General features: G+C 42.2%; 1 non-coding gene across 1 annotated transcript; it reads right to left on the bottom strand.

Annotated features, from left to right (window-relative positions):
- Positions 1-15,284: 15,284 nt before the first annotated feature.
- On the bottom strand, positions 15,285-15,356 carry trnaq-uug (transfer RNA glutamine (anticodon UUG)). Its single transcript has one exon. It is a non-coding gene; the product is annotated as a tRNA-Gln (tRNA).
- Between the last annotated feature and the right edge of the window lie 810 nt (positions 15,357-16,166).

The raw sequence follows: 16,166 nt of genomic DNA, 5'->3' as shown, positions 1-16,166 counted from the left end.
ACTTGGGGAAGAAGAAAAAAAAAAGTCAGGCCAGAAAAGCATCAAATCTCTGCGGTCCATTTCATGGGTTTTGTTATTGTTCGTCGTGAGCGCCACATCCCTCCCAACACGTCAACTTCTGTCTGTGTGTATTCTGGCTCAAACACTTGAACATTGTACATTATTATTTTTGTTTTGTTTGCTCAATGGCGGGAGTAGTAATAGCACAGAGCATCGACTTGTTGTTATAGTCGCTTTGTTGGCTCTGAACACACAACACTTCCTGGTGACTATTTATGGTGATCTCCGCGTGCAACCCCCCTCGCCTCACCTGACGAACATAGGCGGGGAATGCTGTGCGTTCATACTCAATGTCCCCTGCCTCCTCAGACATGGGTGAAGTTCTGCTGCAAGTGGGAGTTGTAACTCCTTCTGACAGGGGATTCTGCTAGATGTTCACACCAGACTCTCACAATATGTTTGGGCGTGGCAGGTCAAACCAGCATCTTCCACCTCCATCGGAGTCAATTAACCACCAGTTGGTAATCAGTTTCAGCTCCGCCCTCTCTCCACCCGAGTGTTCAAGACTTGTGGTTATAAGTCTTTTTCAGCACCGTACTTTAGATTTTTGGTGAGAAAATTGAATTACAGTTTACTCAAAACTTAAGGCCTGTCTATATTAATTACCAGAATTTTTATATTGTGAAGGAGAAGGGATAACTACACAATATGATGGATATGTTTTTACTCAAGTGTAAGTTGTGTAATTATGATTGAAATGAATGGGGCAGTCTTTTAAATGACAATTTGTTAGCATTTGCACAATATTAATCCCTGTTGATACACATCATCGGCATTTGGTTGTCCACCATGTTGTAGGTCCAGGGAGGCTAAGCTATGCTTGAAACGTAAATACTACTTACTAGAGCGACTCATGTTGCTTTTTATTTGCCTTCTTTTGTATAACCTTCATCTCTGCTCCAGATTTTCAGAAGTCCTTAGATGAGCTAGAATTAGGGCTAAAGAGTTGCAAAGTGTAGCGAAACTTTAGATCCAGTGGTAAACACACCATAATGACAAAGTGACCACCTTAAACTACATTGCTCCCTGCATTATTTAAACATCTCTCACCGCCCAAATATGTGCAAAGAAAAGGAGGAAAAAAACTAGATTGTTGCACTTAATAGGCCTGGAACAATTGACAACTTCAGTTACTTAAACTAAACACCAATGATTCAACTAAATGTTCGCGTCAAACCTTGACCATGGTCACCATGGCGGGAGTCAGCTGCCATTTGTTTAGTCCAGGTGTCAGAACCCGCAGTTCTAGAGCCACATATGTCTCTTTAACGCCTCCTAGTGGGTCCCTGAAGCTTTTTCAAAAATGTTTGAAAATGGGAAAAGATGGGGTAGAGAAATATATTTTTTCGTTTTAATATGGTTTCTGTAGGAGGACGAACATGACAAATATTCTTAACGTTTTCCAATGCTGTCAGAATGTGTAGAATAAATGTTAAAGTTTAACATTTCTGTCAATGAAGATTAGCATCATAGCCTGCGACTCACGTTTCTATCAGTAGGGCAGGATGCTAGACAGGTGGCTGTTGTAAACAAACCAGCGGCTGTGTGATGGGCCATGTATCCCAAGGGCAGGCCTGTGAAATTTACGCAGATTCGCGGCAACCTCAAAATAAAAAGGTGTGATTGTGTGTGTGATTGTGAGTGCAACTGTAGTCTGTTTCCATGTGGCCTGCAAAATGCGAGCACCCAGTTCATGGTGTACCCTGCCTTCTGCCTGATGACAGCTGGGATTGGCTCCAGCACTCCCGCGATCCTCGTGAGGATAAGCAGCTCAGAAAATGGATAGATGGATAATGTGCATATTTTAGATCGTCCAGGTTCTTTGTTTTTTATCCGTCCATCAATCCATCCATTTTCTCAGCCGCTTATCATCACAAGGGTCGTAGGGACTGCTGGAGCCTATCTCAGCTGTCAATGGGCAGGAGGTGGGGTACACCTTGAACTGGTCGCCACCCAATCGCAGGGCACATCGAGACAAACAACCACAATCACACCGAGGGGCATTTCAGAGTGGCCAATTAATGTTGCATGTTTTGGGATGTGGGAGGAAACCGGAGTCCCCGAAGAAAACCCACGCAGGCACGGGGAGAACATGCAAACTCCACACAGGTGGGTCCGTTATTGAACCCGGAACTTCAGAATTGTGAGGCCAACGCTTTACAATCTGATCCACCGTGCCGCCTTGTATTTTATTCATTTCTTTTTAACTCTTTAGTCTATTATAGAACCACTGGTATTTGAGAAGGTTATTTTAGCTATGTTGTATGTAATGTATGTATAACACATCTGACAATAAAGTTACTTGAAATTGGCCCTCTGGCAAAACTGAGCAATCGGCTTAGAGGAGTCTTGGTGAGAGAGTAAAGAAGAACCCAAAGATCACTGTGCCTGTGGTCCAGAGATGCAGTTGGCAAATGGGAGAAAGTTCTAGAAAGTCGACCATCACTGCAACCTGCCACCTTTCAGGGCATCATGGCAGAGTGGGTCGACATGAAAGCTCGCAAGGAGTTTGGTTAAAAAAAAAAAAAACATTGTGAGAATTAAGATTCTCTGGTCTGATGAGACCAAGATAGAGCTTTTTGGGCTTCAATTCTTAGTGGTATGTGTGGAGAAAACCAGGCACTGCTCATTACCTGTTCAATACAGTCCCAACAATGAAGCATGGTAGTGGCAGCATCATGCTCGGGGTGGGGGTGGGGTGGGGTTTCAGCTGCAGGGACAGAATAACTGGTTGCAATCAAAGGAAAGGGAATCATGCCACATCCAGGTATATCCTGGACAAAAAGCTTCTTCAAAGTGCTTAGGACCTCAGACTGGGCCGAAGGTTAATCTTCTAACAAGGCAATAACTAAACATACAGTTAAAATAACAGAGTAGGTTCAGAACATCTCTGTGACAGTTTTTGAATGCCTCTGCCAGTGCCCTGACTAAAATCCAATTGAGCATCACTATGAGGACATGGAAACGCCTGTCCACTTACAAGATCCAACTTATTTCAGTTTTTCTTTTTTAACAAATCTGCAAAAAAATGTCAACAATCCAAATGTTTTTATATCAGTAAGTGGTGCTGTGTGTACGTTGAAGAAAAATGAACAACAAATTATTTTAGCAAATGTCTGTAATTGAGTGAAAAATATAAGGGTTTCTGAAAAATTTCTATAGACACTGTAAATTATGCATAAAATTAGTCAAGTATTGTTGGAAAACATTTAATATATTTGTATGTCTTGAGGGTAGAACAAAGCACGGCAGCCGCTCTATCTCTTGCTCGCTTACAACCCAAAATATATTTTTAGCTCGAGTGAAAGCTAAAGTGCATTTTGATTGCACGATGTAGCATCCAGCCATTCCTATCTGTCGTGACCACATCGCTTGGTGTCCCTGAGTCTTATGGGCACATGGGGGACAAAAATGTTTTTGAGCGACATTTTTTTTTTCATGCAATGGTATTTCCAGATCAGTTTCACCAACCAAACACTAAACAAAGATAACAGTTCTGTTAGAAGTGCCTGGGTTATAGAGTCACTCCTTTGTTACAGAATATTTTTTTAATGGATTTACGTAATGGATTACTTAATGAAATTATATGTTCCTTTACAAGTTCAGTCGAGGTCACACTTTTGTTAGCATGCCACCTGAGATTGGAACTGCCGTGTTGTTCCAGTCACTTGTTAATCTTTGGCGAATACCGAATGGACGAATCCCATTTCTTCACAGTGCCATGAAAAAATATTTGCCCTCTTCGTGATTTTTTTTCATATCAGGTTTCAAATCATGAAACCAATTTTAATACCACTCAGAGAAAACCCAAATAAATACAAAATGCAGTTTCTGAATGTCAAATTGATTAAGGCAGAAAAAAAAAATCAAAACCGTTCTGATCTTCTGTGAAAAAGTAATTGTTAAATCACAAAGTCACTGTGACTAACCACAAATTTGAAAAACGTGAGTTCAATTTCAAAAGCTACACCCAAACCTGATTACCACCATACTTGTTGACTTAAGAAATCACTTAAATAGAATCTCTCATAGAGTTTGAAATAGGCTACAAGATCTCAAGAACCAATGCATCATGCCATGATCCAAAGAAATGCAAGAAATAATGACAAAAACCAGTCTGCAAAAGATTACAAAGCCATTTCTAAGGCTTTGGTCTCTCCAGCCAACCACTGTCAGAGCCATAAACCACAAATAGAAAAAACCGAGAACATTAGCAAACCTTTCCAAAATGAACGACCAACTAAAATTACTCCAAGAGTGCGACGACAACTCTTTCATGAGGATACAAAAGAACCTCGAACAACATCTAAAGACCTGCAGGCCTCGCTGATGAGGTCACTAAAGAACCTCGAACAACATCTAAAGGCCTGCAGGCCTCGCTGCTCTCAGTTAAGGTCAGTGTTCATCACACAACCATAAGAAAAACACAGGCCAAAAATGGCATCCATGGGAGAGTTCCCAGGCAAAAACCTCTGCTGTCAGCAAAGAATACAAAGGCTGATCTTAGTTTTGCCAAAAAACATCTTGATGATCCTTAAAACTTTTGAGGAAACATTCTGTGGACTGACTGATCAAAATTTGAACTTCTTGGAAGGTGTGCGGCCTGTTACATCTGGTGTAAAAATGCCACAGTATTTGATAAAAAGAACAATGTGCCAACAGTGAAGCATAATGGTGGCAGTGTCATGACCTGGGGCTGCTTTGTTACTGCGTGCCCTCAAGCTCAAGCGCCCTTGGATCATGCAGCAGGACTACAATCTGAAACACAGTATGAAGTCCAAATCTGAATTGCTTAAAAAAAAAAAAAAACGTTTTGGAGTTGCCAAGTCAAATTACTGATTTAAATCAAATTGAGATGCTGTGGTATGATCTAAAAAACTGGCAGTTCATGCTAGAAAACCCTCCAGTATGGCAGCGTTGAAACAATTTTGAGAAGAAAAGTGAGTCAAAATTCTTCCAGAGCGATGTGAAAGACCCATCACCAATGATAACAAACGCTCGATTTCAGTCATTGCTGTCAAGAGTGGGACAACCCATTATTAGGTTCTGGGGGCAATTTACTTGATCACAATGGGTCAGAAAGGTTTGGGAGGGAAGGGGGTTGTGTGTGCCTTAGTAAATTGAATTGTCATTTTAAAACTGCCTTTTGTATCAGTTCGTCTGAGTGAGATTAAAACTAGTTTCATTCTTTGAAACGTTTGTGTGTGATAGAGCTCCCCAAAAAAATAAATCAGGCAGGGGATGAATATTTTTTCACAGGACTGTTTTTGCAACCGAGGATCGTGGTCCTTTATTCTTCTTCCTCTGTTTAGATGTTAGTACCTCCTGCCAGAGATCCCTCTGAGGAGCTGAGAAGAAAAACAGGAGTGAGGAGAGATACAATGGGGACGGAATGTGTTCAGAAATCATATTTCTTTGTTAAGTATGTAAAAAACACACAAGGTATTTGTCTCCAGGGGTTGGAGCCGCTCCAGTACCACAAAAGACAGAGAATACTTTTGAGACATGAAGACATGGCAAAAAACAGTTGCTATTAATCTGGTAATGCCTGTAAATTTTCATTTTATTTTTTTGACAGTTTGTTTACTTAGTGTTTAGTTGAAGCACCCTTTTGAGCTAATACAGCCATGAGTCTTTTCAGGAATGATGCAACATGTTTACTTGTTTACTTTCCGTACCCACTGTATGTTTTTGTACTGTTTGAAATGTCCAACGATGCCAAAAGATGCCACCAACTCGCCAAACTGATTTCATTAGCCTATGAGGTTTCATTTAGATTGTCAGCATTAACTTTACTGAATTTCCCAAGACAAAGCTGTGCGGTTATTTTTAAGTACTCATGTAGTTCTCATTGGTTTTAAGTTAAATTTGACTTTTTTCTGGGAGCTGTTCATTATCACTGCCATGAACATCATCATCATTTGACTCAAAGGGTGTGCTCTCAACTGTCCTGTAGACTTAACACATACTATATCGAACCAGGAATACAGGGACATTAATCGCCCCTCTCATGACGGAACTAATTACCACAAATACTGTCATAATCCAGAAGTACACAAATGTACAATATCTGGAAATTACAGTGCTGTAAAAAAGTATCAGATCTTGAATCATGGAGCTGGACAGCAATTCGAAACACATCAGCAGGTCCAACTCAGAATGTCTCAAAATATATATTTTGGAGTGACCTAGTCAAAGTTGAGATGCTGAGGTGCGACCTTAAATGGGAAGTTCATGGTAGAAAACCCTCCATTATGGCGGAGTTGAAACAATTTTGAAAAGAAGACTGGGTCAAAATTCTTCCAGAGCGATGTGAAAGACCCCTCACTAATGGTCACAAATGCTTGATTTCAGTTCTTGATGTCAAGGGTGGCACAACCCATTGTTAGATTCAGGGGCCAATTACTTTTTTACACAGGGTCAGAGAGGTTTGTGCCTTCATAAAAATAAATTGTCATTTGAAAACTGCTTTTTGTATTTCCTTGGATTGGCTCTGAGTTATATTAAAAGTGGTTTAATGATTTGAAACCTTTGTATGCCGTATATGTGAAATAAAAACTGAAATTAGGAAGTGGGCAAATAGTTTTTCGTGGCACTGTAAATGTTTTATTTACCATCGGTGTTCTGTACCACTTATTCTCACTAGCATCGCAGGCATGCTAGAGCCTATCCCAGCTATCTGCGGGTAAGGGGTAGGGTACAGCCTGAACTCATCAATTCAATCAATTAATTCGCACTCAGATTCATTCTCATTCTACAGGTAATTTCAAGTCACTACTTTGTCTTCAATTCACCTACCATAAAATGTTTTTGGGATGCGGGAAAACGTATGCAGGAACAGAGAGAACGTCCAAACTCCACATGGAATCTTAACCCCTGATCTTAGAACTGAGGCAGATGTGCTAACTAGTTGGCCAACTGTGCCACTATATATATATATATATATACACACACACACTGAAGGAAATAAGTATTTGAACACCCTGCTATATTGCAAGTTCTCCCACTTAGAGCCATCTTCAATGCTCAGACTGAGGGAAAGAGGTTGTTCCCCAAAATCTCACAATGCATGGCTGCGGTCATCCTCCCCTTAATACAGTGCAGTTGTCCTGTCCCATGTGCAGAAAAACACCCCCAAAGCATGATGCTACCACCCTCATGCTTCACAGTAGGGATGGTGTTCTTGGGATGGACCTCATCATTCGTCTTCCTCCAAACACATTGAGTGGAATTATGACCAAAAAGTTCAAGTTTAGTGTCATCTGACCACAAAACTTTCTCCCAGGACTCCTCTGTATCATCCAAATGGTCACTGGCAAACTTATGATGGGCCTTGACATGTGCCGGTTTAAGCAGGGGAACATTCCGTGCCATGCATGATTTCAAACCATGATATCTTGGTGTATTACCAACAGTCACCTTGGAAACGGTGGTCCCACCTCTTTTCAGGTCATTGACCAAGTCCTGTGGTGTAGTCCTGTGCTGATTCCTCACCTATCTAAGGATAATTGAGACCCCACAAGGTGATATCTTACATTGGGCTCCACTCCAATTGAGATTGAACATCATGTTTAGCTTCTTCCATTTTCTAATGATTGCTCCAACAGTGGGCTTTTTTCACCAAGCTGGCGTGTGGAGTTGTACAATTATGTCTCTGGTGTCTTTGGACAGCTCTTTGGTCTTGGCGATGTTACAAGTTTTAGTCTTACTGATTGTATGGGGTGGACAGGTGGCTTTATGCAGCTAACAATCTTACACAGGTGCATCTATTTCAAAATAATGCATGAAGTAAAGGGGGACTTTTAAAGATGGACTAACAGGTCTTTGACGGTCAGAATTCTACCTGATAAACAGGTATTAAAATACTTATTTGCAGTTGTATCACACAAATAAATCGTTAAAAAAATCATACATTGTTATTTCCTGATTTTTCTTTTTCGATTATCTGTCTCACAGTGGACATGCACCTACGATGAAAATTTCAGACCCCTCCATGATTTCCAAGTGGGGGAACTTGCAATAAAGCAGGGTGTTCAAATACTTATTTTCTTCACTATATATATATATATATATATATATATATATAGATAGATATATATAGATAGATAGATAGCTTAAACAGGGATACCCAGACTTCCATTACCCCAGCCACTTCATCCAGCTATTCTGGGTGGATCTCGAGGCGTTCCCAGGCTAGCTGAGAAACAGTCTCTCCAGTGTGTCCTGGGTCTCTTTCTGGGGTGATATGCCTGGAACACCTCACTAGAGAGGTGCTGTTTGGTGCAAAGAGACAAACAGGATCCGTCCCCTCACCCAAATGCAGAGGGATGCCACCCTCTCCATCCACCGGGGTGAACCTCAATGTACAGGCGCTGAGCTGGGGGACAATAAATACAACCACACCTGCTCGGCGCCTCTCATCATACGCAACTCCAGAGAGGAACAGCGTCCAACCCTTCTCAAGAGGACTGGTACCAGAGCCCGAGCGCTGCAGAGAGGTAAGTCCGACTATATCTAGTGAGAACTTCTCGACCTCACGCACCAGCTCGGGCTCCTTCCCTGCCAAACGGGTGACACATGGGTGGTGTAGATGGCAACGTAGGAGAGGACCACAAGACAGCCCACTCGGATAGGGAATGCTTGGTCCACATGCTGGGGGCGCTGGGAGGCTGACCGGCGGCGTGACCGGCAACGCTGCATTTTACCTGCTGGGACCTGTTCTGGCCAATTCATTCTGTCATGAGATGAGGCAAAGGACTGGACCCAATTACAGGACTCCGAAGTGAGGGCAAGATATTGAGGGTGGTTTTATTCCAGGCTAAGACTGTACACAAGTAAGCAGTCCAAAAAAAGGAGAAGCACAAAAACACAAGACTACAAGCAAGATCCAAAACATGCAACAAGGTCCGATGACTATGAGGCAAAGTTTGAAACATGAACAAGACGTAACAAGACTATAGTGGCACAGACTCACTGCGATGAATGGATGCACTTCACAAAGCCTGCGAACTTACGCACGATAGTGGAGTATCCAATGTGCAGTAACACAACGAACTGGCAAATGTAGATGACACACTCAAGGCTGAAATGCCTGGTCTAATTAACGTCCAATGTGGTGCAGCTGTGGGTCTGCAGCCAGAGGTAGTGGCTTGGCCATGACCCTGGCTGGAGACTATCTCAGTGTTTTGGCAAAATCTTTTTCTGACATCATAAGCAAGGAGAGAATCTTGTCTGTGGACTTTTATTACAAAAAGGAAGGAAAGGTTTTGTAAAAAGAGTAAAAGGTACAAGTACGAGTTGTCACCCCTTACTAAAGAGGGAGAACTAAAAGCCACAACAGGAAATAACTTGTTAAAGTTGAAGGTAGAACTAATAGACGGTACATATGTAAAACATTATTTTGACAACACAGTTTCTCCCCTTTTAATTCATGCAACCTAAACAATCTACTACAACTAAACCCTACTGATTAAAATCCTAACATAAAAAATAGTCATCAAAACACTAAAAACAAAGCCAAACAAGTAACTAAGCACTAAATATTAATGATCTTGAAGCAAAAGCACAGTAAAGCCACTAAATACTAAACATTAACACGCAAGTAAAAAGTAAAGCAAAGGTATAAAAAAATAATAATCCGAATCAGCATCAGCTTTAATGGCCAAGTATGTAACAACACAAGGAATTTGTCTCCGGCAGTCGATGCTGAGCTGGTACGATATTCAGAACAAACAACAAAATGAAACAGGAAATCATCATACATCAACAAAACAACAACCTCACAATCATCCACAAATTCACACTGCCGGTTTAAGAAAATCGATCATAAGTGGGTCGTCGTCAAGTATGAAATATGAGGAAAGTGAACCCTTTATCATACAGGTTACCCAGCCTTTTTAGGCCAACATTTATGATCTTGATGACCTTTATGGTCAATCGTCGTGGAAGATGAGGCGAGTGGAGGATTCACGATCATCGGAGGCGTTGGGACCTTTACACAATGTGATGCGTGAACCCACGTAGGTCTTTCAGCAACCTTCACCGCAGTCTTGTTCAAAAGGAGAACTTCAAAAGGGCCCAGCCAGCACTGATCCCTCCATGTTTTCTGCCAGAGGTTTTTTATCAGCACAAAGTCACCAGTTTGACGTCATGCAAGGGTCTCTGTAGTGCTGTATGAACTTGTTTCCTGACATCGGAGAGCAGGTTAGCCAAAGATGTGGAATACCTGATCATGTGTCCTTGCAAAAGTGTGTGTGTGTCCATCGGCAAGCCAGGAGGGTGCAGTCCAACATTCGGAGGGCCTGCAAACAGGATCTCAAACGGGGAAAGACTGTGCCTTGGACGCACTCGCATCCTCATATACATCAAAACAATTGGCAGACACGTGATGCAATTTAATTTCGTGTCTTCACAACATTTAGTCAATTTAGCTATGAGAATCCCATTTTCTTTTTCTACTGCTACTACAACTACTTCTGAGGTCAAATTGTAGTCTATCCAAAATCTGAGTCATCACCTCATTTACAAAGTGCTTCCCATTGTCAGACAAAAGTTTTTCAGGAATTTCCCATCTGGGACTAATTCCAGTCAACAATGCTTTTGTACTGTGGATTCCGATGCATACTTCGCTGGAAATACTTAAATTAATTTTGAAAACATGTCAGCCATAACTAGATGATTTTTCTCACCTTCACACTGTGTTAATTCATCATTACATGAAGGAATGGTCGTGTAGGTGGTGAATGTGCCCCGTTGGGTAAGTGGGTGAAGTTTACCAGAATTGAAGCAAGTACGTGAGGAAAGACTTTCAAGAACTGGCTGCAAAAGCAGAAACCCTTTTGTAAATCAATTAAATTGCACTTTAAAAACCATCACCCCTTTTGAAACATGGTTCAACCCATGCATCATTTTAGGATAACAAAAGAAAAGATGGGGTAGACAAGGCTTACCATCAGGACCCATCCAAATGAAAGTCACCCTATCCTGTCGACACACAGCATGTTCAGCGGGAGTAGATAGTGACTGAAGGTCAGCAAGGGTGCGGGTGGGGGGGGTGGGGTGTCAGTGTAGAGGGAGGTGATGGATTGAAGGAAAAGGCAGGCGTTATGTAGCTTTGGCGGTTCCCTGAGAGACAGTGTCAGACAAGACCATGTGTGCTGCACATTTACACACCGCTATAAGAGATGGCAGCAAGACAGCATCAAGGAGAGCTGCAATCTTGTCATGGTCAAGAATTGGTTTGCCATCAGATTTCAAAAAAGTTGCAGCGGTGCCAGAGGGCCCAAAGTCATGGACCATGCCAAAAGCGTAGTGGGAGTCTGTGTAAGTGTTGCCAAATTTCCCCTCTGGCAAACCACAGGCCTCCATGAGTGCCACCAAGTCAGCTGCTTGTGACGAGCAATGTGAAAGGAGTGGTGACGAAGCCACAACTTCAAAATCATGAACATCTGCAAAGCCCCTGAGGAACCAGTATCAGGTTCTCGAAGTAGAACCATCCACATAAAAGAGCAAATCTGGATTTTGCAAGGCCATATAAAAAAAGTCAACACGAGGTGTACATAAGTGATGACACAAGAATGTTGTTCTCTCTCATTAGGGAGTGTCATGAGAGTAGTGGGGTTGAAAGCTTTGCAATGTCATGCTGGTATGTCAGAAAGGAACAACAACACTGCTGTATCTGAGCGAACGAGCAGCAGACAAGTGTGATGAGGATTGCTCTTACAAAATAGAAGTTATACAGTGGGGGACATACTGAGTGAGCGGTGTGTACCCCCACATAGTCACGTGTCACAAGTACAGTCAGTTCACAGGCTGCTACTGCATGGAGCCACGCAGAAGACCTCATGCTACTGGATCAAGTTGACGAGAGAAACACCATACTGGTCGGAGACTGTCGCCATGTCGCTGAAGCAACACTGATGTAATGTTTCCGTGGCGTTTGTCTTCAAATTGACCCCTCCGTACAGGGCACTTAACCACGCCTCCTGAAGTTACTCCACCCCACGTGTGCTAACCTCAGACAAACAATTAGCAAAAATGGCGGCGCAGGAAGAAAAGACTTGAGCGAAATTGTCCGATTTACCAGCTGATTTCTCACTCGCATTCTTAGCGAATAGTTAAATATTGTTGAAAAGCATACAACAGGGCTTCAAGTATTTCAGCGAGGGGCATTTCAATGGTATTTACATACATATCGATGGAGAAACCATTAATATTAGCGCGAGACCTTTCCGGAGTCAGAGCAAGACCGAGAAGCCACATAATATAATATATTATAACCCAAAGACGAATTTGTCATTGACAGTTTCCTATTTTCGTGTTCCATATCACACTTGTGTGCAGAATTGTGTGTATCTGTATAGCCGTTTGTGAACCGCCGTATGAAGGAAAAGAAGGCGAGGCTTGATTTACGAGTTCTCTCGTTTTCTTTGTGTAACGTCACGCACTCCCCTCAATAATTATTCTTGAATTAGTGCCGAACCTACGTAAGTCCCGACCAAGTACGACAATCACTACTTTATAATGTCCTCAAACATCTTTCCTTCAGTCTTGGTGTCTTGGTGCACGTCGAAGGCTTTTAGGACTCGCTAGTCCGGTTTAGCTTAGCTCGGTAGCCGCCAACAGAGACACATTTGTGCAGTGAGCTCATCGCAAAATATCGCTCAACACAGATCAAGTGTGTCAATCATTCACACGTAGCTTTGTTATGCAAGCGAAGAACTGCTAATTCATTTATATGAGACATGTATTGAAAATCAAATATAGGGCTTACCTTCGTGCAAACGCCTGTTCCGGTTGATTTTAGATGGATTGAGTTGATCATACGATCTTCCACAAAGTTTGATCCATCGAAGACATTTTTCGTACTCAGTCTTCTGTTCCGGTTGATTTTGGATGGATTCAGTTGATCATGCCGTCTTCCACAAAGTTTGATCCATCGAAGACATTTTTCGTACTGGGTCTTCGGTCTTGGAAAGGGTATGAATTGAACTCCACCAAATAGCCTTTCAGGATACCTGTCGTCAGTATTACAAAGTCCATGACTACACCTCTTAACCATAACTATTGTTAAAGAACCCAAATACGCAATAAAACGCTAACAAAAGCTATACTGGACCATGCAACGTTGTCTGAGATAATAGCGGACGCCAACAAGGGGCGTGGTTTATGCAGATCTCTGGCCTCTGATTGGTCAGCTACAAGGATGACGCAATTTCTAAGGAGGGGTCAATTGAACAAAGGGCTCAGATGAGTCCAGAATGCCAAAAGTAGGGCAGTATTGCAAGGCACACTTGAGGTGTTCAACGGCACTGGTAGCCTCAGGTGACCATTTAATATCCGACCTACGAATATACTCAACGATCAGTCCAAGGTGAGAGAACGCACAACAGAGTCATAATCAATATAATTTGGGATGAAATGTCGACAATAAGACCACATTCCCAAAAACGACAACACCTCTTCTTTGTGAGTGGTTTGGGTATGACAACAATAGCGTGCACTCGAGCTGGAGAAAGCATTTTCCTTTGAGGAGTGAGGATGATTCCTCGAAACTTAAACTCTTGTGATACAAACTCCAGTTATGATCAGGATGCTTTGTGGCCTTCTGACATGAGATGTTTTCACAAAGCAACTGTATCAGTCTCACACTCTTATTTGGTGGGAGCAGCAATCAACAAATCAACATATTTTAGCAAAGCTGTGCCTGGTGCTGTGGGCGAGTTCCTCACAGAAGTGTGGGGCTGCATGTCAGCCCTTGGCACCAACGTGTCCTAGTGTACTTTTTCCCTTCGAAAGTGAAAGCAAACCAAAATTGTGGATCTTTGTGAACTGGCAAAGAAAAAAAATGCATTAGAAAGGTCAACAACTGAAAACTACTTTGTGCCAGGTGGAATTTGGCTCAAAATGGTATAGGGGTTTGGCACACAAGCATCCAGACCATTTATTGCAGCATTAACTGGGTGCAAATTTAAAACAAAACACCATTCATTTTCCTGAGCGTGAGGTCAGATTTTTTCCCCACCGGAAATATCGGTGTTTGAACTGGAGAATTATCAGTTGTACAATAATTCCTCCTTTGAGTAATGCTTCAAATACCAGTTGAATACCATCAACAGCATCTGTGCGCAATGGGTATTGATGCTGTACAGGGCGATAAGATGATTTAGGCTCAATCTGAACCAGTGGACAATTTTTACTGAGCCCACCATCATGCTTACTGGTAGCCCACAGTATTGATGGGACTTGCTCCAGCAGAAGAAAAATATCTGTAAGAGTTTGTGTGAAACGACTGCGATTGGAACATAGTCAACTTCAATGTGAAATAAACACAGCGCAGAGTGTGTGTGCCCGCACTAAATGCCTTTTTGTGTGCACTAACAGACAAGTCATCGGATCTGATGTTGGCACCCAATCAGTCACGCACTAACATCGACAAACAAATGGACCGATATCCTGCCATTTTGCCGCAAGTTGTTTTCCCAAAGAAATGTATTGTGCTGAACAGACAGACAGCTGCGTTGGTGTTAGTGAGACAGATGCTGCGCAAAAGTCTTCGTCAAAAAAGGTCACTGATATTCAAGGAGTCATTTTGGTCTGTAAAAGTCTCGTCAAAATGTCGGTGTGGTCTGTCATGCACGTGTTGTACAATACAATTTGTGGCTGGTCATTATGTCTATGAGAAATGAACTGAGCCGCATATCTTGTCAGATAGGTGCTAATTGGACTACTGATTCCCCAATGATAAATGTATTGCGGGTTGTTGGGACTGAATCTAACAAATGATGATTCCACACTATCTACCAGATGTGTAATTTCAGTACAGTCTGCTGTGGATGTCAGTACCAATCCCAATTTTTATCATGAGACCCCTTCCCAACAAATTGATTGGACATATAGATGACACTACAAACGGATCCTGAAACTGGACATCTGACCCAAAACTACGCAGTGGACATGAAACAACGTGCGTAAATTTAGCTTTTGTGAAACCCTGATTTGCACACATTAAATCACCAGGTCTTTTGGTTAGAACAATGGGCTCGGAGGCCATTATCACAGATTTTGAAGCTCCCGACTCAACCAGGAAAGTCATGTAATTATCCAAGCCACTTATCCTCACAAGGGTTGCGGGAAAACTGGAGCATATCCCAGCTAGCTTCAGGCGATAGGCGGACTACATCCTGAACTGGTCGCCAGTCAGTCCCAGGGCAGATATTAACACCATCACTGAGCGGGAATTGATCCCCCGCTTCCTGCTTCAAAGGCAGGTGTGTATACCACTACACCATCAGTGACGCATGGCAGGAGAAGTCCATCATTAAGAAAAAAATACATAATGTATATATATATATATATATATATATATATATATATATATATATATATATATATATATATATTATATATATATATATATATATATATATATAATTTTTTTTTTTAATCCCAGACACGCCTGTGTGGAGTTTGCATGTTCTCCCCGTCCGTACTGTGTGGCACATGGTGTTTGGACATGAATAACCTGTACAGTGAGAAACATTATCATTTTTGGCCCACCCAAAATCGATCCCAAAGGCAGGCGTGTGTACCACTATCCCATCAGTGACAACCAGGAAAGTAATGTGTGTATTATTTACCAAACAGTCAACTGTGGGAAAGTTCATGTAGGCGTCAATTTTCAAATGCGTGTCACCATCTGGTGGTTGGGCTGCAATTTTTTCTCTAAACCAATAATCTTATCTTGAATCTCAGCAGATAATGTGTCTGTAGAAAGCGTTGCTTCGTTGCAGAGAGCGAGTGGTGGATACAGGTGTGTTTGTATATCACTGATCAACTGCAGTTCTCCAGGCCCCGTCAGGAATCACTCAGACGTGACACCATGCAACCTGAACCCCACACGTCTCCTCTGATGGTGAGCAGTCCCTGTGCCAATGTCCCTTCTCTCTAGAGTAGTGGCAAGTGTCATCATCAAAGTCACCACTCTCTCTATTGGTGTTGTCACGGCCTCCACTACCCTCCACGTTTCATGCCTCTTCTGCTGTGTCCTCGTCTTTGAAATTGAAATTTGAAATTGAGCGAGTGCAGTCATCGCAAGGTGTGCATTC

Source organism: Syngnathoides biaculeatus, chromosome 7, assembly GCF_019802595.1.
Source record: "Syngnathoides biaculeatus isolate LvHL_M chromosome 7, ASM1980259v1, whole genome shotgun sequence".
Lineage (NCBI taxonomy): Eukaryota > Metazoa > Chordata > Actinopteri > Syngnathiformes > Syngnathidae > Syngnathoides > Syngnathoides biaculeatus.
This window is presented reverse-complemented; position numbering and strand designations above follow the sequence as displayed.